A 26,660-nucleotide genomic window follows, 5' to 3' on the forward strand; every position below is an offset into this window, starting at 1 on the left:
AAGCTATTTTTGGTGACCAGACAATTGCATCCTGTATGGCTTTCTGAATGTGAACTGACAGCCCGCTACAGGAAAGTACAATGCAATCATTTTTGGGCTCGAGCCAGGCATATCAATCGTATCATGGCTCCTCCGTAGCAGCTCTGTGAAAGAAATGCAGAACAAGCGTGTCATTTTATATTGAACAGAAGGCTAAGAGTTTAATGACTGTTCGGGGACCTCAGGCAAGACTTCCATCAACATAGTTAGCCGCTGTTGTTTTCAAAGGAGCCATGAAGTAAACACTAAAGCTGTAAGAATTTACTGTGTGTCCCTTGGCCCATGTGAAGACCGGCAGCATGCCTACATGTGCTGTTTGTTAAATATAGCAGAAACCCTTTCTTTTATACCACTTGTGACATTTATGAAAACTAGGGTCCCTAGTTAAGTTAATGTTACATTTTTAGAAGGTCTCCTAATGCTACTTATAGACCTTCTTACATTATTGGCACTTACATCTTCTATCCAAAGTTTTAAGCTAGAATGACATTGCTGTGATGTAATAAAATGTGGAGGGAGCCCTTCCTTTGGCCTTGAGCACATAGACCAGGACACAGTTGAACTTGCCTAATACTTCAAATTGCATTTGTGCAAGGATTTAACTGCTGAAACAAAACAAAAAAAGAAATTAGTCAATCTTATAATCTGTGTTGTGTTTGGAATTGCTGATCGACTGAGAGGTCCGGGTAGCAAGGATTGCACTTTTGAAATGAAAAACCTATGGCATCCTTGAGGTTCATGGTACCAGCTCAAACCAGGTCATGAACTGTGCCAGATGTTCCTTTTAGACAGGCACAGAGGTGTTAACTTAGAGCAAGAACAAATAAAACCCACAAAGAGGATTATTTTAATCCTTTTATATGTATATGGGGAGAGAGATAGATACATGTATATATTTAGTTGACAAATAAGCTATCCTAGAGCTAATATCCTGTATGATAGCAATGATTCCTCTTCTAAATAGATTTACCCTTTCTTTAACAAAGTACAAGCAGTGCAAACGCTTAACACGAACAGCTCTACTGGTTTATTAGTCTTTCGGCATGAGTGCAATGCTGTCTGCAAAACAATACTTTGTGTAGAAGACTTAATTAACCAGAGAAATCAAGCAGGTAACTAGCTCCTTGGCTTCCAGCAAGGACTTTTTTGATGGATTTACAGTAGCTGAAGATCTGATCCTATTCTCTGTAATATGTCAGGTAAATTTTAAACTAAGTCATCCACTGTATGTTCAAACAGGAATGCCTGCTCCACTAAACAGCAGCCCGAAATATGTTCCTGTGTAAACAACTATATGAAAAAGGCAACTGGCTAACAGCGTATGCGACTGAGCAAGGGTGGGGATGACCGTCTATGAGGAAAGTGATAGTTGTAGTGCTGTGTGCCTCACCAGCTGGGCAAGAATCTTGCATTTCTTAATGAAAACTGAATTCAATCCATTGCTTTCTATGACATACCCTTCCAGTAAAAGGTTAAGTAATTACTGTTAGAGATGAGCATCAGCAGTACTACTTCAGACCTGAGTTGGCACTACCGTGCTGCTGAGGGGTTTCAGACTCTCCTTTTGCCTATGTATTTTGCTGATTTCAGTGGATTAACCAGGTGCCTACTGTATGCAGCCTGTACCCCCAACTCTAAATTTGAGGTGAATTCCATCTTCCAATGGATCTACCTAGCTATCTTTAGGTGGACATGGTGGCATTCAGTAGGGGCATAAACATTTTTAATTGATCCACTTCACGTAACTTTTTATTTATTATTTGGCCATTTAATAGCAGAACAAATATGATTATTCACTGTCTTTATACCAATAGCCTTTTTGCAAAGCTCGAAGATAGGAAAAATCCTGAAATGTATTTCTTAACAACTCCAGTCTTGATCCTGTAAGCTGTAGGTGGTGGAAAAGCACAGCTAAGCCACTGGTAGGATTAAGGGCCATGCTGTATTTATCTCAAAAAGCAGTAGTAGAAAGTTGACATTAAAGTCTGGCATGCTACTGGAGTCTGGGGAAATTGCTGCCTGCCTAAGTCATCGTGTGTCACTGGGCTGTAGCTGGAGGGACGGTATTTCACTGCAGTTGCTACTGGCATCGTTGCAGTTGGGCCTCCTGACAGGCTGGGCTCCCACTTTCCCTTGAAGTCCAATCCCTGCTTCTTGATAAACCATTTTTTTTAGGCAGCAGCAGGGGAATCTCAAATCTATAAGGACTGGGCCAGTCTGTGCATCCTTCCTGCATCTGTGCTGCCCCTTCCCCTGGGTGGGCCCACTAATTCTTGCACTCCTGCTTGCCAGCTCACTGCACTGTGAAGCACCAGCCACTTTTCTCTGTGCTCAAGGCCTGAGCAAACTGTGCCCCATGATAGAGCTCAAGCTGGCCTTGGGGGAAGGTGGTTTGAGTAATAATAATAACAACAACAATAATAATCATACTAGTTGTCGTATTTTAAACATGATTTTAAAAACTTGTTTAAAAACATGAGTTTTTTCCAAAGCCCTTGCTCCTGCAATCAGGTGATTATGTGAGTAGTTCTCATTTTATTTTTCATTAAATAAATGTTCTGCCCTCATATTAACAGAAAAAATATTAGAGACGACTATAGAAAAAAAACCCTCTACTATATTAAGATTAACCAAATAAATGCAAAAGAATTTTAAAATCTTGTAAGTTGATAGTGTGAGTTCCAATAGCCTTCAAAATGTTGATGCTGTAGGTTCTTTATATCTTCAGCCAGCACTTTTAAATTAAAACACTGAATTAAGAAGAGCTTTAGAAGAGTGGAAGCTGAAATATACACCAATACCATGAGAGGTATTTTTGCAATAAGGGAGAAAGGGAGAAGTGCAGGTATTGTTTCTTTGCTTCAGCTTCTCACAATCCTTAGTCTGTTTATGCAGAGACAGTTTTCTGTCCTTGTTATATCACTCTATAGTGTATTAAGTATAAATCAAATATCACATTGTGTCACTGATTTCTACGGCAGTAGGCACGTGATTAAGGTGTAGCATGTGTGACTGTGTTTGCAAAATCAGTGCTTCAGGCAGTCTTTCCAAAAAGATCCCTGCAATCTGGGGTTAGGTAATCCTAGATGTGCTGTGGATAAAGCGCTTTAGAAGGTATGGAAATAGATTTGAATCCATATGAAATACACCTTACAGATTCCCCAAAGTCAAGTCTTTGTTGGATAAGAAAATGCAGGAGGCTGACAGGCAATAACCTCCCAGGCAGCTGCTGGTGGGTTGATACTTTAAGGGTGATGTTGGAATTGCTCATGTAGAGTATATGCAACAGACTTGTGAGTGGTAGGTAGTGGGAGCTCCCAGCCTCAGGTGCTTGTGGCAAATGGTTAAGAAAAAATGTTACGACAGCAACAGAGCACGTGTCAGAAACTTCACTGCTTTTCCATAAATGAAAAGTGAGTGCAATGTAGTTTTCATGCACATTTAATCTGGCCATCTTTCATTAAAACCTAGTGTTAAACTGCATTTGCTGAATACATCTGTTCAGGCTATGGGCCACTAGGAAATGAGTAAACCCTTGCCGGGACAGGAAATCAGGTGCGGTGATGCCTGGTTAGAGCATCTGAGAGAGGCAGTGGACTAAATTATGTGCTAATGTACATCAGTGTGTTTCCACTGAAGTCACAGATTTAATGTATTTGTTACAATTTTCCTTTCTGTTTTAAAATATTTTTTGCAGCTATACAGATATTGCAAACTTAAATGGGCCTGGGAACAAAACCTGAATGATACTGTAGAATAGATATTATCAACCCAGAAATGCCATTATGGAATTTGAAAGTATTGAGAATCCCATGTGGGGAGAACCCAGGCTTCATAAATTTAGGGAATGGCTTTTCAATCCTTTTCATTTATGTATACCTTCTATTGACTTTGTTAAATCCAGGGAAGTAGCAAAAATGTCTGTTCCTTAAATAAAACCTGTAAGTAATATCTAAAGATTCCAGGCTGTTCTATGAAAAAAATTACATTATGTGAGCCTTATTTTTGGTTATATTAATGCCCCTGTATACTTCCTAGCAATTTACATGGACTTTCCCAGAGTATAAATTATAGTGGAAAAGCATAAACGAGAACCAGACTCCATGACGTTAGGCAAACTAAACTTGATAGCTGTGTTAAGTGATACGTTTTTGTTGCGTTTGAACGCCTCCTTTCTCTTTTTCATTTTATTCTGAAGAACACACTCAAGAGGGCACAGATAGAGAGCATTTTATGCAACCTGGGTGGGATTCTTGCTTACCTCTCCTCCAAAGGCATTTCTCTTTCCTGAGAAAATAACTGCTACTTCACATACATTTTAATTTCATGGATATTCAGAAGAAGCACTTACATTACAAACTGTAATCTAAAGAATGAATGAAACATGCTGCTCAGCCCTATCACTCATGCGGTTCCAGAAAATCAAGAGAAGTGGCAATGATATTAAAAAATCAATTTTGATTAAAACAAAATAGCTGTACATTGGCTGATCCAACTTCAAGCTTTGGAAACCTGAAAGTTGATAAAGCGCAAGATTTATAAATTTAATCTCTTCTGGAAACTGATTTCAGGTGTTTGCAATGAATGAAATAATGTATTTTTAAGTAAATATTCTGCTACAATAATCTAGCAAAAAGAGAAACACATAGGGTAACTAGCATTAAAACAACTGGAAGCATATTTTCAGTGCTAAATTTATGCTTCTGAAAGTGTGTATATAGCATGATAGGTACTGCCTCAGATGCCATTCTCATTCTTCGATGCTTTTTAGATTAAATTACTAAAACTGTGTGATTTGGGAGGCATAAAAGAACATACAGCTTCATTTCAGAGCAGAATAATCCATGTTCTCACTGCAGTGTTTTACCTAGCGAGTTGCTAGATAATAAGTAGTAGAGACTGTGGCATTTTAAGGTGCTGCTATCTTTTTTGCATTTGTTTTTGTTTGATTGCATCAGGCGTATCCATGTTAAATCAGTAACCTCGTCTCAAAGCACCTTTATTTGTTGCTTAAATTAAGGCAAGTTTAAACTAACCCCCAGGCATGGCTGGGCTGAGTCCAGACTGCCATTGCCTTTGTTTGTTGCACGATTCTTTCACAACTGGGAACTGGGCTGGTTCAAGCAGGTAACCTTGGTGAAAAAATTATGTATCTAGGAGAGTGAAGCTGCTGGAGGAACTGAACTGGACTTGTTATAACCCAGGGAAAAAGGTTATTTTTCATTCGTAACAGTTCTGTGAACAACTGTCTGACTTTGCATTGAAAATGAAAATTCATGCATTTTTTTTGGCCAGCCAAAATGTGGGAACAGTGATGTCTGGTAGAGAAGCAGAAGCATGGATCTTATTGGGATTAACTTCCTAAACTGAACTCGAGTCTTGGCCTCAGATCTATTCTTGCAAAATACATTATTTTCAGAAAAGTATATTCAAAATATTTGGTCACTAACAAACAATCATAGGATTCCAAGGTAGAAACAAAGATTTAAAAATTTTTTTACTTTTATAATTGTAATAGACTACATATATGTTTCCCCTCCAAATTATCTAATGCGTGGATACGTAAATTTGCCTCTGTGGCCATTTCTAGAGTTCTTCTAGAGTTCTTCAGAGTTATTAAATTAGGTTATGAATGTCCATATCTATAAGCAACCTTGCTTTTATCCCCATGCAGTGTTACTTGAGTCCTTAGTACCTGAAATAGCCCTATGCATGGAATTCCACAGTACTGTATGCCATTTACATAATTGGAATTTGCTAAATAAGAATTATTATAATTAAAATGGCATTTTCCTAGAACAATTGCTGTGTGTCATTCAGTCAGATTCAGAGAGATCTGAGGCTAACTATACTAGGCATGCTGCAACCCTTCTGGTGCCTTGTGAAACAGTCCCATAGGGTTCCATCCAAGACACTCCTGGTAAAGTCATCCAGAAACATGAATCTGTAATCATGAGAAGCAGTTTAATCCAAGTTCATAAATGTCAGATCTTCCAAATTAATGTGCATACCGTGGGTCGCATACATTCCCATATGCTTAACTCACGTGTGCCAGTACCAGAAGGGAATCCATCCTGCGTGTTCCTATACCTAATGGGTGCCCTTCCCTGCAGACATGCACACACTGACATGTGGCATAGAGGTACAGAATGACATTTTGCATGTTTAAATTAGCTTCATGCATTTTCAAAAATGTGCTCAGAGCAGACGTAGTATTTAAAAAAAAATTATAGTTCTTGTCAACAAATTGTGATTTGACTTTAAAAAAGGACATATTGTAAAATCTTTTCTGTATGCAAAGTCTTACCGCTGCTTGGCTGTGTCTTCCAGCCAGTCTCCAGCACACCTCTCCATGTTAACCAGAGGGGAGTTCTGCTTACAAACTGGCACAATGAATCTCATAATTATAAATAAATGACTAGGGCTCTGAATTTGCAACCAGCCTGACAAAAGTTGGCCTCCTAAATCCATAATCCTTCATCTAAGTAAGTGTTGTGGTTTAAAAAAGTGCAGTTTTGTTCAGTGGGAATTGTTCAGGAGGGGAAGTGCTCCAAAAAGATGTGTATATACATGTGAAACTACTGTGTTTGTGTATAGAAAAATAACGTTGTATTGAATTTGTTGGAGATTTCAGTGGCAAAAAAAACCTCAGAAAACTTCTGAGGGACAAAATCTAGTGTTTGGCTGTTGAAATCCAGCTACCTTAGAAATAAAATGCTTTTGTTCATCTAAAAAGCCTTTAACCCATTCTGTTCACCAGTTTAGATGATAAAATTATTTATTTAAAGGTTCAAGAATAAGTTTAGGGAACAAAACTGATACTTTAGCATGCCTCAGGATCTCATATAGCTTAGCAGACAATTAATACTGCTTACTGAAATATATATCCTCCACTCTTCTGCTAATAACAGCCCCAGTGATTTAAGCCACTGTACTTATACAAAATAATTAAAATGTACATCTTCACAGAGAACTGTTGCATAGTTTTACTATTAATTTGACAAATGTAATCCCTAAGAATGAGGCTTATCACTGAAACAGAAATAGAATTTTTGGGGTGTCGCTAAGCAGTATTGTAATTATAGGGTTGGGATATAAATGGCTTTTGTGTGCAAGAGGAGGTAATGGCTCATGAAAACGCATTAACCTTTCACACCAGGGCAGGAGACCATGTGTACGTGCCTCCTGTGGGGTACCAACTTCTTCCTGCAAAGATTCACCTCAATTTCCATAGAAGGGGAAATGATTGTAAAATCAATAAAACAATTATGGTTGTAGCTAATCTATTTTAACGGAATACTTATAAGCGATGTGTTTTATTAACGCAATGAGATAGGTCTGTGCTTATGGGCTATGCTGCCAGTCAGCTTCCCAGACATAAATATAACCACACAAACCCTCTGGTCTGCAAAGTGTCTGACAAGTGTTTACATGTTAACATTCATTAGAAGACTCAGTCAAGCAATTGATGCTTGATTAATTGATTGTCCCATGGTGACAGTTTATTTATTGAAATAGCTGCCAACCTGAGCAGGAGCAGGACAGTCAGACCAATGACAAAAGACATTGATGGACAAACGCTGGACTTACTGAATAGCTACTGGAGTGACAGGCTGGTATCTACAGAGTTTAATCAATGCCTCAAAGATATAGCAACACTTTAAAGACTGTTTATTTATTTTCTGTGCATTTATGAATTGTTAATGCAGTCAATACATATTAGCTTCATTTGTTGTTTGGTTAAAATGCAATTTAAATTTTCCAAGTTGAGTTGCCTTAGTATCAGTTTTTGTACAGCGAAATTTATGAGTCCTTACAGATTTATTAGGTTTTACTGATGGCTAGAAAGCCAAGCATAATTTCTGCCTTTGTTTATTCCAGCATTACAGAATTAGTAAGGGTTGACATTGCAGGCCTTATTGAATAAATTAATTTCCTTGGCAGTGTGTGCATTTTGAATTTTCTTGAGTTAAGCCAGAAAAAGTGGATGCATCAGCACAAGCTAGTAAATAGCAACTGCGCTGTAAGTGGGTTTCAAGCTAGAGCAATACAAGGAAGAAGCTCTAAACCAGAGCAAATTATCCACAGACAGTAAATGTGTTGGAACAGATCATCCCTTGCCTAATGGTACTGAAGTCCACTGAATTACCCAAGAGACAAGTTTGGCCCAATATTAATTTGCAGCAGATGTTTGACTAACTAATTATTTGAAAGAGCTTGAGTGTATTGCGATATAATTACCTGATACTGCAGCGTACTGCTTTCAGAGTTTGTTTTTGTCTTACTCTTGCAGTAGAAGCAATAATGCAAAAGTCATGGTGTAAGTCTTCTGAGTGATCACTTGGTTTTATGACTATAAAGAAACAAGATTCCCAAATCATTAAATGATTGCAACTTACAAGTGAAGTAAGGAACTGACTGATCTGTAACCTAGCCCATGGGCAGGCATTGTTTTGAACCTTGATGAGACAAACATGCAGAGCAGCGCTCTTCTCGCATCACCCACCTCTATTCCTCTCCCTCCTCAATATCCTCTTTTCTTGCACATTATAGGGTGCCAAGGCAGGACCCTGCTGGTGCAGCAGAGGTGGTTCTTTGTTCCTTCTGGATCCCTTGCTACTGGTATGCCCAGGGAATCTGCTGTAGCTCACATCCTTGTTGACAGCCCTGTCTAAAGGTTTGAGGTGGTTCTCCTGTAGTCAGTAGGAGTTACTACTGAATTAATTTGCAGTTTCTGCTACTATTGCTATTGTCCTGTGAATTCCAAGGTTTCTTGAACTGATCCCAAAGCTCAGTTGTTATCCCAAAGCTCAATTATTTCAGCAACAGGCTGTTGGAAAGAGTCTTCTCTACGCATCTCACTTCTTGCACCACCATGTCTGAACCCATCAGTTTCTGGGGTTTGTCCTCCCTGAAGTCCTAAGCATGTAACCACCGTGAGCTGCTCTGGGTGCGACTGTGATGCTGCAAACAAATTCAAATGAAGAACAAGGATAGGCATCATGCTGTGTGTCTTCTGATTATGAGATTGTTCAGGAGTCACAGAAAGAGAATTTTATAAAGAGAAATTAAAAAGATCGGGCTTCTTTGCCAAAGTAAAAGGAACTTTTTATGAAATACAAGTGCTAAGGAGAATATTGAAGAAACTTTACTTGATAGTACTTTATTCTATTGCACACTACCTTGCATCTTCCTCTAAAACATATCACACCATCCATTGCTAAAGACAGGATATTTTAATGGATAGATGGGCTGTTGATGTGAGCTGCTATGGCAATTCCTATGCTCCTATTAACAGAGGCTGCTGTCATTTCAGTGACAATTAGCAGGCAAGACCTATTACAGGAATAAGATCACCTAATCCTCAACTCTGGTACATGCTGTTCACTATGATAGGTGTTTAATTATAAGGCTTCTGCAGGCTACAATAATTTGTGCAAAAATTCCAGAAAATATAGAGAATGTGTTAAGACTTCACTTATAAATGACAAGTTAGACATCTGCTACTTAAAAATTTTTACTCCAACCTTTTTAATTAGCGTAACTACTTTTCTGTGCCATTCAGAGTGCCTTTTTACAAGTTGTGGTAATGTAGGAAAGCCAGCAAGGTCTGAAGTGTCACTAGCAATTTTCTTCTCTGCTGCATTTTTAACTTGTTTACAAAGGTAGAAAGCAAGAAAAAGATACTGGGAGAGAGCCCACCAGGTGCATTATCCACTCGGTGGTTTGATCTTTTTAAAGTTGCTCATTAGGTGTAGCAAAGAGAGGGCAACATTGCAGGGGTGAATGCAAGAGAGCCTGGTTGCACACTGTAACGCATTCAGCCATTAAACAGCCCATCACTGTGCTCCAAGGCCCCTTCTCTGGGTATTGCAGCTTGGTACACACTGAAAGCTGTGGCAATTACTCAGCAATGAAGAAATCCAGTTTTCATTTAACAGTAGCTACTGTCTTGGGGCTTCTTGTTTGGTTGTTTTTTTGTCTTTTTTCCAATAGGAAAAGGGCCAACTCTAAGCAGCATGAAATCTAATCAAAACGAGATGAGTTAAGGGCAACCTGTACTTTCTGTTTCGTTGGAGCATAGCACAGTTTCCATGAAGGATGATGATATGTATTAGAAGAATCCCTTCCACTCTTGCATAAGCTGCCTTTGGGCATGTGTAGTTTGCATAATAAATCTTGTACTTTGTCCCCTGTGTATTTAACTAGCTCTTCTTTATGTGACTTTCTACTCTTCAGTAGTTGAAGGTTTGCAATGTACTTAACAGTAGCATAAATCTGCTACCCATAGAGTTACCAGTTAAATTTTAATGATGGGAGACTGAGATCTTTGGTTTTTGCTGTTGTTGCTTTAGAAAATGCCACCTGACAATCTACATACAAACCTTGACCATGCAAGCAGAATTTGGCCTCAGAGGCTGCACCATAATGTTAAGTCAGTGTAATGTTACTAAGGACTCTCAATATCAATGCATTTTAAAATCTGTTCATTATAATTTCTATTTCACAGAGCTAGAATAACTGCTGTGAATCTCTGTTCCCATGATATACGTGCTATTCCTGGTCTTTTATTGTACTTAATAGTTCCCTGGATTACCTTGACTGTGAATTGGGTACTCAGACTCCTGAAGGTGTCCTGTCTTCAGCTGATGCTCTTTCCAGTTACCACAATTAAATTTCAATTAAAACAATGAAGCAAAACAATTAACAATCCCTCAAAAATTATTGTTAACCTTTTCCACAAAAATCTATGTATTTTTTTAGCAGCCTACATTACTCCTTTCCCTTATTCATCCTCAAAGCCCAGGATACACTTTCTCAGTAGCTCTTTCAATTACAAGTATCAGCATTATAATTTTTTGTCATGCTTTGTATTTTGTTGTCCCAAGGCTCTAAATCTGTTCTTTTTCTCTTCCATGTTATCTTTAACATCTTTATAACAAAAGTGCTGCAAAAGCTATTGGAGAAAGATCAGCCTGTCTGACAACATCATTCTTTGCAGCATGGTAGAGTTTGAATAGAGGCTACCGGCTCTGTTATATGAAGTAGCATTCTCTTTAACAAAGGAGGATAAGCATCAGAAGCATCTGGGGAAAAGTGCTGATTCAAAGTGCTGTGCTGTGAATATGAATTTTAACCAGTAATAAGAAAAAGCAGAGTATCATCTTTAGTAAGCTGAGTTCAAGTCTATTGAAGCACAGGGGCTGAAGGAAAGGATAAGTACTTGGGACACAATACAAAGCAAGTCAACAGAAAAGTTCCTAGTGACTCCAATGGTCTTTGAATCAGGTTTTCTTAAGCTATTTTTAAAGCACTTTTGTACATGAATCTTCACCTGCATTAGGAGCAAACATAATCATTGAGAAAATTGGCTATTTATGTGTATGAGCGAATAAAACAATCTTAGAAAGATCTGTGCGCCCATGCTCCAAAAGGTTGAAAGCAGAGGTGTCGTTGGAACCTATTGAGACTGATCACTGATGCTTTTGGGTGTTGAAGGCTCTAACTTGCCTGCAGAATTGCTAGGTACTCTCCCTGTATAATCATGCTCACTTCCATAAGGGCTTGCACTGTTGTCTGGGTGGAGGGACAGTGGCTGAACCAAACGGCAGCTTAAAGGATGAGGTTGCCGTCAGCCAGAGCAGAGACTATGTGCATTGCTTATGCATCCTGTTTTGGGGAAATTGAATTTTAAACCAAACTGGTGATTCTGAAGCTTTGTTTATTTCCCCAGATATATCTTTCCCTTTCTGTTGTTTCAGATACATAAATAAATGTTGGAAGAAGAGATCTAAAAGATTTATGTTTGCAAGGAGGTTAAATGTGGTTGCCATGAACAGCTGGAGTGTATCTAATGTGCTGCTTCTCTGTGTCTGGCCTGCATGGAATTGCACGCAGCATTGCTCACTCCTGGGGTGATGGATAAGCAGCACTAGTAACCACATGGAGGGGAAGAGCTACATGAAGTGTCATCCTCAAAAGTTCCTCGAATAAAGACAAAACAAATATTGTGTGGCTTCTGAAGAATTGTTGTGCTCGGGTTTTTTCCCGTTGAAGCTGAATGAGGCTGCAAAAAGGGCCATTAAGTGCAGGCACATTTACTGCTGACCCTGCTCCTGCACTAGCCCAGTGAGATAATGCAACTTTTCAGCTGTGTGGTTATTTGTATCTGGTGTAGAGCATTCCTAATATTACACACCTAGGAAGGACTGTGTTTTACTTCAATTTCCTTTTGGAAAGATCATTTCTGTTTTGTAGTTCAAAACAAATGCATAGCTTTAGGTGTATTTCTGGTAATTATACCCTTAAAACAGTAGTTTCAACCTCCATTATGTCTGTGAGCCTCTAAAATTATTCTGTGGACATATGGGCCTTTTTATGTAGAGGTCTGCTAGGTGTAAGCTTACTTTTCTTACAGTTTTTTTGACCTTTTAGTTACCTCAAAAGCAATCCATGAACTTCCAGGGGTCCACAGACCACACTGACTTATTGACAACTACTGCACTGAAGTGATTGTGGAGAAGCAGAAACAGGGATGCCAGAGCTGTGCTCACAGATCAGCTCCTCAGTGTTTCTGAGCATCCAACATCTGGGCTGTTTTTGCAAAACTAAAGTTTTGCAAAATGGACCGGTGAGGGAGCTGTAAAAGACTGTTTATGCGTTGCCTCTAGAATAAAATTATGTTGGGGAGAAATCCTTATATTGCATCTTCAGACTGCAGGTATACAATATTACTAGCTAGAAGCTGTAGAATTTTAAGGATAAGGTTTAATTCCTGTGGTTTGTACCAATTGCATGGTAATGCTTTGTTGTGGGAAATATTATCTACCAAACCTCTATGTAACATATATGATTCATCATCTTGTTTGCCATGTTCAGCAGCTGTCATAATTTTCAGTTTTACTGCCTTCAAATAACCTTTCCAAATACTAATTTCCTTATAATGCATTCTCCGGTAATTTTAAATAGGCCAATATAAACAGCATGTAATTTGCAGTTTTGCTTTCTTTTTTGAAGCACCTCAGCTAGGCTTTTTTCATAATAAAATTTATATTTAATTTACCACTGATACTATTCTAATCACAGTAACAACTTTCCATTTGCATACTGTGTAATTGTGCTTCCACATTATTAAAAACCAGTTTATATCTGGTGAACTTCTGATAATTTTTTTTTAGTTTGCAACAGTTATTTAATTGTCTTGTTAACGTGGATCATTTGATTTTATATCAGATTAAACTGTGGTCTCAATGGCTCATTTTTGCAATATGCTGTGTTGACAGAAAGGTACAGAGAATTTGAATGGATATATATCTTACTAAATGCAGATTTTATTAGCATCTCTTGTTAATATTCTTTTCAGTTCAATAAATTTTTGTGGCACTTAAAAAACTATTAGTTTCTCTAAAAAGCTTTGGATAAACATTTTGAAGCTGTGTGTTGGAGTTCATTAGCTTTCATATATGTGTGTATGCAGGTTTTTTGCTTTTGGCTTTTGAAAATAGGCACCAGTGGGAAGGTGCTTCCTCAGTGGCAGCGCAGTGGTTGGTAGGTTATCCTGCAACACAGTTTATGGCTGCTGGGCTTGGGAGTGGGTTTCTTGCTATATGTTTTAGGGAAAAAAAAAAAGACATTCTTTAGCAGAAATTACTTTGTTTAGGACTATAATGCTTGAGGAAAGGATTCTGTCTTTACCATAATATAATTCTCTAACTAAAAGTAAGTCACATTTTTTACATCTCTCACTTCATATCAGGTAGGCCCCCAAAAGACCCATTCATTGCTCTTCCATTTAAGCAGAGAGAGAGCTTGACACAGCAGGAGAGCAAGTTGTATGCAATGCCACATCTAAAAGAATTATTGTTTACAAATACCAGGTTTCCTTTGAAATGCCACTTAAGTAGACTAGGTCAACATTTTGAATATGTAGCTAAACTAAAAAAAGTTGGGAAAAGAATAAATTGAGATTTTTTTTTTTTCCCCTGCTGCAATGTCATTTACCTTTCAGTGTGGATCACTTTCTTTGATCCAGAATGTTTCTTTCTGTTTTGGGATGTGTTTTAACCTTTATTTTTTATCACACACACACCCCCCCCCCCCCCCAAAAAAAAAAAATTTTTTTTTTTGAAAAATTTTAATTTCAATATATTTGTTGAGAAATATTTTTTTTTGGTTGAAGTATTTGCTGGCTGACCAGTGGGAAGAGTGAAAAAGCTTCTCCTGGACTATGAAGAGCATTATCAGATGGCACTGCCCCAAGGTATTGATTGAATATAAGCAGTAATACTGGTAGATAAGCTTGAGTGGTATTTGTTTTCAACTCTGATTTATCAGGGTCAGCCAGTGACACAAGCTATTCGGCATTTACACACTGCAGTCATGAAACAGCCTTGTTGGGTAACATGCTAACTGCAGAATGTTTCAGTACCTTTTGAGCATTCATTTTTAAAAACCAAACTGCAATGTATTGAGTCCAGGAAATGCAAATAATAAAACTAGAAAAGTTTTTTTCCACTTAGTCTAAATAACCTGCAAGATAGTTTTGATATAAAGAAACATCTTGTATTGCCCTCACCACCTCTAAGAATCCTGCTGGTATCGGCCGTCTTGTCAAGTTATATTTGACACTGGCACCACAGTGGCCCACTGTGAGGGTAGAGAGACTTCCAGTCTGCTTTTATTACTACTTCTATGCTGAGAGCTAAAACCCCTATCATCTTTAGGACCCGATCTGGCCCAGAGAATTGTGCAATTTTTAAACCTGTTGCAGAGAAAAGGAACCAGCTGAATCAATCAGCTCTCTTGCATGAACTCATTACGGGCTACCTAGGCCTGCTGGTAAGGGAGAGGGGACGTTTTAGCTCCATAAATTAAAATAGTATGGAGACATAACGAGGCTTGAAAACGTAGTTTAGAAATGTTCCCATATATTTTACACACATGTTTTCTACTTAACCTGGCCACCACCCCTCATTGGCTCTGAGCTGTTAGGTCTGGCTTTGGCTGGACAGGCTTTCACTGGCCTTTTGTCATGATGTAGTGCATGCTGCCCAGGGCAAAACATCATAGCAATGTGAAGGCTGTGCTACATGGTATATTACAGCAACTGGATGCTATGATGCATTCTAACCATGATACTATCAGACTGCATTGCTTTTCAGCTTGCTGCAGGACACTGGTTTTTGTCCACAGCAGCAGCCCTAACAGGAGTCAATGGTCATTCCTACCCCATGACTGCAATGTGCTGTTAAGCAGTGAGTTTGCTTTGACTGTGAAGTCTGCATTTATTAGTCAATACCAATTTTGTCCTCCTTGTGACAGGAACATTATCAGAGAAATGGCTTGTGGATTGTCCCTTTTTGTGTCTAAAACACCCACTTGGCACCCGCACCTGGGTTTCCACTTCCCCTGCAGGTGCCCTGCAGCTGAGCCATAGCTATGGAGATGATGGACACAGCAACCCAAACGCAGCTATGCATTCAAGAAATCTTTGTTTTGTGAAATTCCTGCCAAAGAGCATTTCAGCTTGCTAGATCAAAGAAATAGGGTCAGATTCATGCAACTAGGCTAAGCAAACGCAGTCATTACATGCAACAGATGTAATGAGTGCTTTGTTTAGTCAAAGCCAGGAAACAGAATTGCCTTTTCCCAAGGTAAGCCTCTAACTCTGGGCACCTTCTCCACTGAGACAAGAGATGGTAAATATTTTGCCGCTATCAAGACCAGTGTTGCTGTGCTTGCTTCTCGTTCCTCTAAATGACTACAAGACAATGGTTTGTCTTGCTAATTAGAGCTGCTCTCATGGCAAATAGAGTTTCTCTTGGAATATTAACAATTCACCCTTCACTTGAAAGTTTTTACAACATCAATGGTTGGTTGCTAAAAGGACAGAAACTCAGAAACATTTAATTAATTAATATTAAAATATTCAGCATTCTTGAAATACTGTCTCAGCCGTTCTTTGTGAAACATCTTTTGTTATAATCAAAAGACTATCTGTTTGTGGTGACATGCAGGGCTGTGATCAAAGTGGCTGAATGCTGTAAAAATGCCTGTATATACACGCACCCTTCTGAACTCCGTAGGAGCCACTGTTTGAATCACACTCGCTAATTTGAAGAATTTGAAATCCAATTAACATCAAATTGCAACAAAAATATACAAAGATCAAGGGACAGAAAGATGCCTTTGCTTCACAAGGTAGGGACAGGGCTGGAAGCAGCATGCTTGGGTGAGGGAGGTGAAGAAGGATGGCAGTGTGCTGTCTGCCGTGTCCCTGAGAAGGAGACTGCAGGCGGCTCAGCCTTGCTCCCCAGGCTGTGTCATGTGAGATGTTTAAAAGTCAGAGTTTTTTCCCCTATACAAAAATATAGGTAAATAACCAAAAAATACAGTGGGGCTGATGCTGCAGAAGTTTCTCCCCAAAGCCCCAAAGTAAGGGGGGCAGGAGGCACTGAGATGACAGCTCTGTGCAGTGAGAATACCTCTGCTGGGCTGCTCAAAATCATTCGGAGTGAAAAGGAAAATCTTCACACTTGGAGGGGACTGTGGTCATGGCACATCCAAGACTAATGTGAAGGGTAAATCAAGTAAATTCAGCCTTTGAAGTTGAAGGGGAAAAAGAGTAAAATTCACTCATCTGTACTGTAGGTCTCTGATTTCTAATCTGTGATTTCATGGAGGAAAGAAATTGTGTCCCTGAACTCCTTTTAGGAACTATGTCCTTGGCTTATTAACTTGCTTTAGGTTTTGTCCAATTTCAGGGGGGGAAAGGGTTGCATTTGTGTGGGTGGTATTATTTTAGGAGATGTCTTAGTTAATTATTTTCTACTGAAACATCACCTAGGAGATACTCTTTCTCCGTCATGCAGCTTGATACTTCATGCAGTAAAAGGTAACTCTTCCATAGTTCATTAAATTACGTTGTGGTGAACTTATCTCCACTGGGTCTCAATTAAGAAGTGAAGCCAGTGCCTTTAGAGGAAAAGGCAGAGAACAATCAGAATATACTGAATATATAATTTGATCTCTGGAAACAAGCAAGAGCAAAAATATCATGTGCAAATGTTTAGACATTAAGAACATGTTATGTCTCAAAGATTTGTATATGGAAGTATAATATAATTAGATCATCATTATTGTTCATTAGGAATACTTAGTACTTCTAAAAATTTAAGGTGTTCTTTCTAAGGTTGTTAACTACCATAAATTTACTGTAGTAAATATTCATTTTCCCTACTACTTCCCTTTTATCCATTTTAGCACCCCTTGGAACTTCAGTCATATGGATTCTGGGCATATTGTCTATTAACATGAATTGTAAAGCTGCAGTAAATTTTCTGTTACATTCTAATTTAATTAAACATTTTGGTTTCAATAATATTTTTTAATTTTCCTTTTTAAAAATGTTTAAAATATCTTGCAGAACTAGTCTCTCTGGATGTTTTTCTACAAAAAACCCATAAACCTGTTCTCATTAAGTAATTTCAAATGTGAAGAACAGGAAAGGAAGTTATCTCAACTTTTGTTTCCCAGATCTCCTTTCCTACCCTTCTTTGTGTCCTGCACACTTTTTTTTTTCTGTGTCTCACCCATTTACATGCTTTTTTTCCTAATGCTGTTGTTATAATGGTTTGCTGAGGTCTGTTAATTTAGTTTTCTTCTACAAAATATAAATCATCCCAAGAACCATTCTGCAGGTATTGGTGAAATACGCTACTGGGACAGGCAGTGACATGGCTAGTTTAACATGCAGCACTGAACATATCATCAATATATAGATGTTAAACAATACCTGACTTTGTATATTCTTGGGTAACTTAATTCCCTTCAATAGCATGAGAATGAGCAGCTCATAAATGCAGAACAGGAATTTTAATTGGGCAGTGCCTTAAGGATGCCTTCTGTTTACAAGGTAATAACATCTCTTGAGCTAAATGAATGGAGGGGCAGGTTTCAGTTTTACAGGTTATAAAAATCAGTTGACTGGTTTCCACTATTAATCTTGGCTGTTCACAGTATCTAAGTGAACTTGGTGACTGAGGTGCTTATGTTTGTTTTGGGCACGTGAATGGTATCCCAGCCTGGCTTAAGTTCTCACCAAAGTCTTTATGATGAGTTTTAACCAATTAACAGTGAACTACATTAAAGTCTCAATGAGTACAAAATTGCTTTGCCATGGCATAAAATTCATGGTATCTGCCTGCAGGTGTATACATATCCTTTTTTGTTTAAAATGGAGTAGTGAGAGGAATTTGTATTCTTCTCTGAGATAAGGATCATCATGTTTTTCCTAGTAGCTGCATGTACAATTAGAAGGGCCCAATTAAATCTGCATTCAGTTCACACAGAGCGGCAGTGCTTGCTGTCTATAATTTCTCCTGTGGTTTGACTTATGGGCATTAAGCTGTGCAGAACTTTATTAACAAATAAAGTCAAGTCAAACAAGTCAAGAAAAAAAATCCAACAAGCTGGAAACTGGTATGTGGGATCTTGGCTGTTGTGCACTACCTACAGCTTGAGAAAAGGAGTCTCCCCTCCCACCCCTCTCAAACAGCAACTGGGCAAATGACATTTCCTCTGCTTAAGCTTGTGCCTTCTGTCCTCCTGGCTGGAAGAAAAAGTATTTGTGTGTCTCCTCTGCTTCCATGTTAGTCACTATGACTGCAGCAGGTGCAGGCCATCAACAGGCTCCTGTGAATTCAAGCCTAAAATAATTCTAAAGCCAAATATACCTTTGTTTGTCCCAAGCATTATCTGTGCCATCATTACAGAAAGCTCAGCACTGCCAATCTTTATGCCCAATGGAAGGAGAAAGGTAAATGAATTAGAATAGAGAAGGAACAGGGCACTGGAGCACAGGCGCCTTCTTGAAGGATGAGGAATTTCATTCACAACCTGCTTTTTTTCCCCTCCTGAGGCTGTTCAGTTTCCACTGCTCCATAAAGGGACTTGATGTCCCTTGATTTCCTCCCAGCCTGTGTAACCCTCCTTGTGTATGTGCATACATACTCGGTGGCACAGCATGTTTTGCTTTCATCGTCTAGGAATACCCAAAGTCTGTAAATATTGATCTCTTGGCTAATGCACTACAAAGAGCAAAACATCAGACATCCAGCACCTGCAAAGAGTTTTATGAGAAAATGTGTGGTTTCCAACTAAAAAGCGGGAACAGAAGCCCCAAAAGACTCCATTTCTGTAGGTATGAACAGCCAGTGGATAGCAATTCTGAAAAAAAGGAGGGAGAAAGCGTGTCTGAATTGCCCTGATGTGCAGAAATGGCAACAGAGGAAGTGCCTGGCTGCATTTTCCCCCTTAATCACCACATAGGTCTCCTGAAGTGGCTGAGACCAAAAAGGGACAAAGATGGGACTTGATTTTACAAGATGCAGAGTATTCTGACCCTCAGGCACTTCAAGCATTGGAGCAGAGCTAACAGTCAAGCCACTTAGTTGACATTGCAGTGCTTTTCTGCACTGATGCTATGAGCTGGCGTTTTGTAGGATAGGGCCTGTACAGAAGATGATTAAAATTAGTTCATCACCTTGCGTAAGTCAAGTGGTGACAGATCCAAATGCAGTCACTTACTTTCAAAAATAGATAGATAGATTATTAATTTGGAGAAAATTATAAAGATGTCCACAAGAAGTTGTTCTTGTGTAGGGCCTATACAAGATCAGGTATTTGGCCTCTTATGCTCTCTTGACTGGTGCTAAAGCAGTAGTTAACTGGCAGTTTTGATGCTGATACACAAAGCAAGCCATAATAGAGAAGATATCCACCTTTAACTTCAAGCTCCACTAAAATAATGAAAAGAAAATTAATGTTTAGTAAATGATAAAGGATGATATTGCTGGAGAGAGGACGTTTTGGTTAAGCTTTTAGGGGAACATTAATAACTTTGAGAAATGGAAACATATATTATAAAACACCTTTAAAATGGCATAAACTTTAGAAAATCCAGAAAGTATTTTAAACTTATCTAAGCTCCTCAATGTGGTATCAAGTTTTAAAAATCAAGCAAACTGAATGATAGCTGACATATGGAGGGAGGCTTTCTAGTACTGACACATTTTCTATGAAAAATTCAATACAGCCTTATATTTAGAATAAATGTTTTGAGGTGAAATTAAAGTCTGCTGATCAACTTTTGCACATTTCTGTAATGCCTCTTCAAATTTCCAGGGGAATGTGAGAAGTATCCAGACTTGATCCCTAGGAATATACTTTCCTAAAGCTGCTACTCTGAGAGTCTTCTGACAAATCATAGTGCAGTTAAGTTTTGCCTGTGATATGTTGCCAAGCACATAAATGAATGCAGCTCCGAGATGGCAGGTCACTTTTTATTTTGCCAGACACGGAAAAGAATTGCCAACCTGTGACAGTTTTTAAAAGTAGGCTTTAAAAGAAATATCAAACCTTTTTTTTTTTTTACCAGTCAGTATCTGAGAAGAAATGCTCACAGAAAAAGAGAGGATAGTGAAATTTGTGGAGGTGGAAGCTGCATTATGTGAGTGATTTAGCACTACATCACTCTGCTTTTATGCTGATAAATACATTTGGGATTAGGTGACATGGACTTTATGCCAACAAATGAATGGGCAGTGGATCTGAGTTCAGTCATCTGATGTGTATGTGCACCACTGTGGTGGAATTGTAACTGCTGTCAGTAAGCACTAGATTTTGTAATAATCTCAGTGAATACGCTTTAGTCTTGCATTTTTGTTTTAGAATCTTGCAGTGCTTAGGTACCTTGAATTCCCTACAGAGAACTCCTGTAATAATAGGAAGTGGAAACATTTAGCAGGTGAATTGCCTGATTTAACACAATATAGCGCAATTTATGAGCAGTAGGGCAGGACAGGAACAAACCAGAGCAGCTGTGGATCCCAATTCCACAGTCTAACACTGAAGTGCTCTGAATCTGCGAAGCACTTGCTGATGGTTGACAGAAAATAATGGTCCTATAAATGCTGGCCTGTGATGGTATAGCTTAAGAGCTGTATTTACTTTGATAGGCTTTAGGCTGGAAAAGTACTGACTTTCTAACTCCTAAAGTACATTAACAGAAACTGTAAAAAAAAAGGAAAGGAAAAAAAAGTGTCGCGTTCTCAATACCATGTCATAAATAAATGCTGCATTTTTCATAAGACTGCCAAGGATATGGCATTGTCATGAAAGCAGGGAAAAAGTGTTGTAGGAGACAATCTCTGTATATTATTTACGATAAAACAGCTTATGCATGATTGCTTTCACCATTAGACTGCATTTCTTTTGAACAGGGTTGCAGTGGCACTGTGGTGTAGAGTTTTCTTTGTAACCAGCTGGACAGCGTTTGATTGCCCTACAGCAGTAGACTGGTGAAGTCATTGCCAGCACTTCTTTCCAATGCAAAAACTAACCAGGTTCACATTCAAAGTCAGTCTAAACCACAGCTATTTCAAGCAATAGAAAAGGGAATATCATACTCATAAGACCACATTTCCCTTATAAGTGCCTTGCCTTAGCAGACAAAGCAATAGATCTTTTTCTTTTCATCCCGATAACTGCAGACCATTGGGAACTAGTCTGCACTCAGGGAACTTCTTTGCTGTGGGAAGTTCAGCTAAAGAAGACTCAGAGGATGCGACTGCAGAAGGTTCATCCATTCTTGAGTTGGTGGAAGCTGCCCTTACACATGGAACAGTGTGCCACTTCTGCTTGAAAAGCGTGCCTCTGCTACTGTCACCAGATTCACAGAATCACAGAATCACAGAATCACAGGTTGGAAGTGACCTCAGGGATCATCTAGTCCAACCTTTCTGGGAAGAGCACAGTCTAAACAAGACGGCCCAGCTCCCTGTCCAGACGGCTCTTGAAGGTGTCCAACGGGGCCGAGTCAACCACTTCCCTGGGGAGATTATTCGAATGGTGACTGTCCTCACTGTGAAAAATTTCCCTCTGGTCTCCAATCGGAATCTCCCCAAGAGCAACTTGTGTCCATTCCCCCTTGTCCTCTCCATGTGACTCCGTGTAAAAAGGGAGTCTCCATCTTCTTTGTAGCTACCCCTTAAGTACTGGTACACGGTGATGAGATCCCCTCTGAGCCTCCTTTTCTCAAGGCTGAACAAACCCAGCTCTCTCAGATTCTTTTGTTCATGATTTCTGCTGACACTGTTAGCTGAGAAGCAGATTAAATGGCTTCCAGTTTATAAAGAGAAGTTGCACAGTATAGGAAAATTACTTCTGAAATTATACATCAATGCCAGTTCATTTCCAATTGTATTTATAAAAAGTTTCCAGTATGATAAACAAGTGCTACATTGTGCACTAGGATAGTATTATGGAAATGTACAGCGAACATGGAGATGTGCATAGGACTGTAATTTGTAAGTAACAAGGTGTATGTGCTCTGAATAAGTAATTAAGAAAATTTCAGTATAGCTATAATATTGGTATTTGCTCTAAGGCTACTGCAATATACAGTAAGATTTCTGCACAGGGGGTCCCTTGTGCTGTCAGGTTTGCAATAGCATTCACATGCCAGCCCTTCTGTCATCTCTCCTTCCTCCCTCTCCTCCCATTCACACCCCTAGTAAAGGAGAAAATAAAGAAAATAACAGTATTATGTTAGGAATTGGTAGATGAGGTAAGGAGAGCAATCACTGCAGAATCTCAGTCAGGTGAGTTTCAGGCTTTGTGTATTCATACTTGACTTAAAAATTCTGATATAGTCAGACTGCAAAGCCATTTCCATTTTACTTGTTTTCTCCCTTTTGGAGCTTTCACAACATGCATCCTTTGAGATATATTTTCCACCTTTTACCAGCTCCCAGAGGAGTGTGTGTCCATATATATTCATCTTAAAAGCTCTAACTGAAAACTCTTACAGGTTTGTGAATTCAATAACCATATGGCAAAAACCCAATGATTTTTTTCCCACAGGCTTATTCACCATATAGAGAGAAATTTGCTCCCTGAATATAGATGTATAGGAATGTTAATACTTCCCCTGGTTTTCATTTAGCAAAATCTCCTATTACAAAAGTAGATACCATTTCACAATATCTCTTCTCACTAAAGTCCGTAGAGCACATGGTCTTAAGTACAGCTATAGATGTTGTAGTACAGCTACAGATACTGTGTCCCTGGTCCAACTTAGAAGCAGTGGTCCTGGAATTCATGACCTCAGCTGCCCACCTGATATCCATGACCACAGTCCTGTCTCCAGGCCCTGGACTGGCTGGTCTGCAGCTCAGAAGTTCGTGTAGGCATTTGAAATCCACCTGAGAGCTATCAGGATGGGTTGCATCCTCTAGACTTTTCCCTCACTTGCTGACATTGTCCAAGTTGCTCTCCCTTGTACCACCCAAATGCAGCGCTCACAAATCCAAGTTCTCCATGCTGTCAGTGATCTCATAAACTGCAGTGGCCCTGACCGAAGCTGTGAGGGTGCTCGTTAGCCCTAACAACTCTTTTACTGTAAATCCTGTGGGAGAGGGCACATGCCATTATGCCAAAGATGTCTCCTGCTAACCACAGGGCTGGACAGGCCCCTTCCTAGCTGCTTTTGTGGTTCCAGGACAAACACAGTGATGGAGTGGCTGCACATTTAGTTAATGTAAAGTTTTTGCATGTTTAATATCTTATCACAGACAGGAGATATATACATTCAAGAGTCATTAGCATTAGGGTGGGGATATATATATTAAATTTTTCTTGAACACCATGTGCAAATGCGCTTGACTTACCCAAAACAAATCATTTACTGTGTCTGTTTTAGAATAATGGAACGATCACTGCAGAAGCCAAGTTTATATAATTATACAGGGAGAATTATTAGACAAGCGTTATGTTTCTGTACGGTGTATGACTGTCATTCATACCACTTCTCAACACACACCCCTGCTTTATCCTGCTTTATCCTGCTTTATCCTGCTTTCTCCGTAGTAATAGCACTCTGCATAGATGCCAAGAAAACTACTGTTGCAAGTGAAGTTATTGTCTCTTTAATGACCACAGGAATATCTACTGAATTTAATATATTGCCTTGGGAAATCTGTTTTGCCCACCCTAAATGGCTGTCTGTCTTATATCTGCTGAAAGTGATGTGAATTATATAAATAAAACTACACAGACAGCATGTTTGTCCATCAGTGAAAAAGGCTCTGCACCCGCTATCCTGGGCACCTATACTTTGTAAGCATTGGTTTCCAACAGATAAATGTAATCAAGGTTTATATGCTCACAGAAGCCAACAGGATGGGATTGTTTCACTCGAAAGATCAGAAGAAAATTGTAACTAATGTTGTGGAAAATTACTTTGATATTGCTTTCTCGGTACAGCATCACAATTAGGTAGCAATGTGAAGCACAGGGAACGAATAAATGAATAGTAACAAATCAACACAAACAGCTACTGTCAGGAGTACTTTGCTTGGTGAAAGTAATGTAAGCATTACTTAAAGTTTTATGACTGTGGATTTTATACTGGTTTAAGTAGTACATCAAGGTCTCACCATCATGCTTGCTAGGACTAGAACAATCAAGAACAATTTCCGGAACAGACAGATAAAACTAAAGTACCGAAGTATTTTTATTAATCTTGTTTCATAAGTTGTACTATCTTAAATTAAAGATGACTGAGTGTACTAACAGTGAAAAAATGTCCTTTTGGACAATGCAAAATTATCCTATGCTGCTTTTCAGTGGAAAATAGATGTTACTGAATTTTTCTCCAGCTTTCCTGATGAGATTCTGAGCCTGGCAAATATGTTTTGCTACATAGTAACTACGTGGTAAATACAAAAGCAATGGCTAATCAAATAAAACTTTGCCATGAAGAATCTGTTATCTGAATCTGTTAGCTTAATGACACATGTATTTATTCGATTCTATTGAGGGAGCAATCAGACAAGCAAATGATAGCAATGGCTGATCTCCATTAGAAACAGGCCCTTTTAAGGAGAAACACCCAGAACAGGGGGAGGGAAGGATCCTCCTCAGCTCGCCAAAATGTCACTTGTGATTGACAGATTTTCACAGAAGACTGTCTAGTGATGAAACATGCCTACCTGTCTTTTTAATGAAATGAATGGATATTTTTTCCTGTGTGTTTTAGTGATAACTGGTATCATTTTCAGAAGCAGGGGATGTGAGGAGTTTGAATCCACTGGGAGCTGAAAGCACTTAACACACATGAAAATAGAAAGAAGAGTAATTGTATTGAGCACCTTTTACTCAAGGGTAAAGTCTGGTTCCTATTAACATAAATAGTAATTGAATGTGAGAATTGAGCAATTGCTTGCACATCTTTGGCAGTAATAGCATCGTTGGGATGTCATGTTTTAGCTATGCAGAACCCTGCCCACAGCAATCGCGTATGTTACGGAGTGAGTTTCCCTGTTGGGGGGTAGGAGCTCTGTTCAAACTTTTATTTAAATGTGCTTAAGATCCCCTTCTACAGTTACATCCCTCTCAGAAATCACTTCACAGTGTACTGCCATCAGCAGACGGCATTCCAAAGGTTTATGGTAGAGAGAACAGGGGTACGATAGGTCAAGATGAGAGACCAATAATGAAAAAATGGAGAAGAAATAGCACTGGTTTTGAGACACTAGAAACTCCTTCTCTTTCAGGAGCAAAGAATTAACTTGTCAATGTAAAGTTACACAATATTAGGTGCATTAGAGTACTGCCTGCATTTGCTGTCCATATGTCTTTCCCCTCACCCCCAATCTACTGGCCAATTTCAGTCGAATGTGGCCAGTACCGCCAGTTTTAATCTGTAAACTCTTTGGATCTAAGTATGCAAAAATAAATTGCAAAACACTGAAGTGGCTGGTTAATTCTCTGCTTTGCATAACACTGATGAATCATTATTTTTGTAGTTTCAGCTGAGTGGCTGCTTTCAAAAATGGTGTGCAGTTGGACTAAATAATAACCATATTAAAGTATAGATTGTTTAGTGACATGGAAATAAGCACTTAATAAACCTGGACACAGAAATTAGCACTTAATGTAATTATTTAAGAGTTCTCTGTATTAGGGTACAGCTCCTTTAAAAATGTTAATAATACTTTAAAATATATACAGTCGTGTTCACTGTACAATGAAGATGTCAATTGAATAGACTTTTTATAAAGCACATATTTAGTCAAAGGAGAATTTCAGTGCATATAAAAGCAAACACAGTGACCAAACCTCAGTGCACAAGGGCATTATTATGAGCGGGAGTAACTGCACTGACATTTGTCTAGGCTCCAAATCAGCCTTCATTATGGCCTTAGTCAAAGACAAAGTGACTGTAAGTAAATCAAGAGATCTATGCTTTTTCATACTTCTTGTGTGCCCCTCATTTAAAAGGAAACCACTATTTGAGCCCACAGTTTTCTAGTTCTCACACTGATGCAGTCTTTGTGGCTCTTCACAGTCCAAAGTTAGTAGCACAGGATGATGGTGTGGATATGAATGAAAGTTATGAAAAGTTTAGTGGAAGTTAAGCGCATTAAAGGAATGCATCCCAAAGTATTTGATGTTTCTTGCATAATTCATTTATGCATCTCTTATTTTGCATCTTCGTGACACCTTGAACACCATATACAGGCAAAGGGGGATTCAGAGGCATGTATTTGCAGGAAATT

At 38.9% G+C, this 26,660-nt stretch overlaps 1 protein-coding gene and 1 long non-coding RNA gene across 2 annotated transcripts in view; one reads left to right on the plus strand and one right to left on the minus strand.

Annotated features, from left to right (window-relative positions):
* CHST8 (carbohydrate sulfotransferase 8) overlaps positions 1-26,660 on the minus strand; it is a 149,869-nt gene that overhangs the window by 122,762 nt on the left and 447 nt on the right. The gene's annotated exons all lie outside the window — the stretch shown is intronic.
* LOC142060985 (uncharacterized) overlaps positions 1-26,660 on the plus strand; it is a 162,269-nt gene that overhangs the window by 118,876 nt on the left and 16,733 nt on the right. The gene's annotated exons all lie outside the window — the stretch shown is intronic.

Source organism: Phalacrocorax aristotelis, chromosome 8, assembly GCF_949628215.1.
Source record: "Phalacrocorax aristotelis chromosome 8, bGulAri2.1, whole genome shotgun sequence".
Taxonomy (NCBI): domain Eukaryota; kingdom Metazoa; phylum Chordata; class Aves; order Suliformes; family Phalacrocoracidae; genus Phalacrocorax; species Phalacrocorax aristotelis.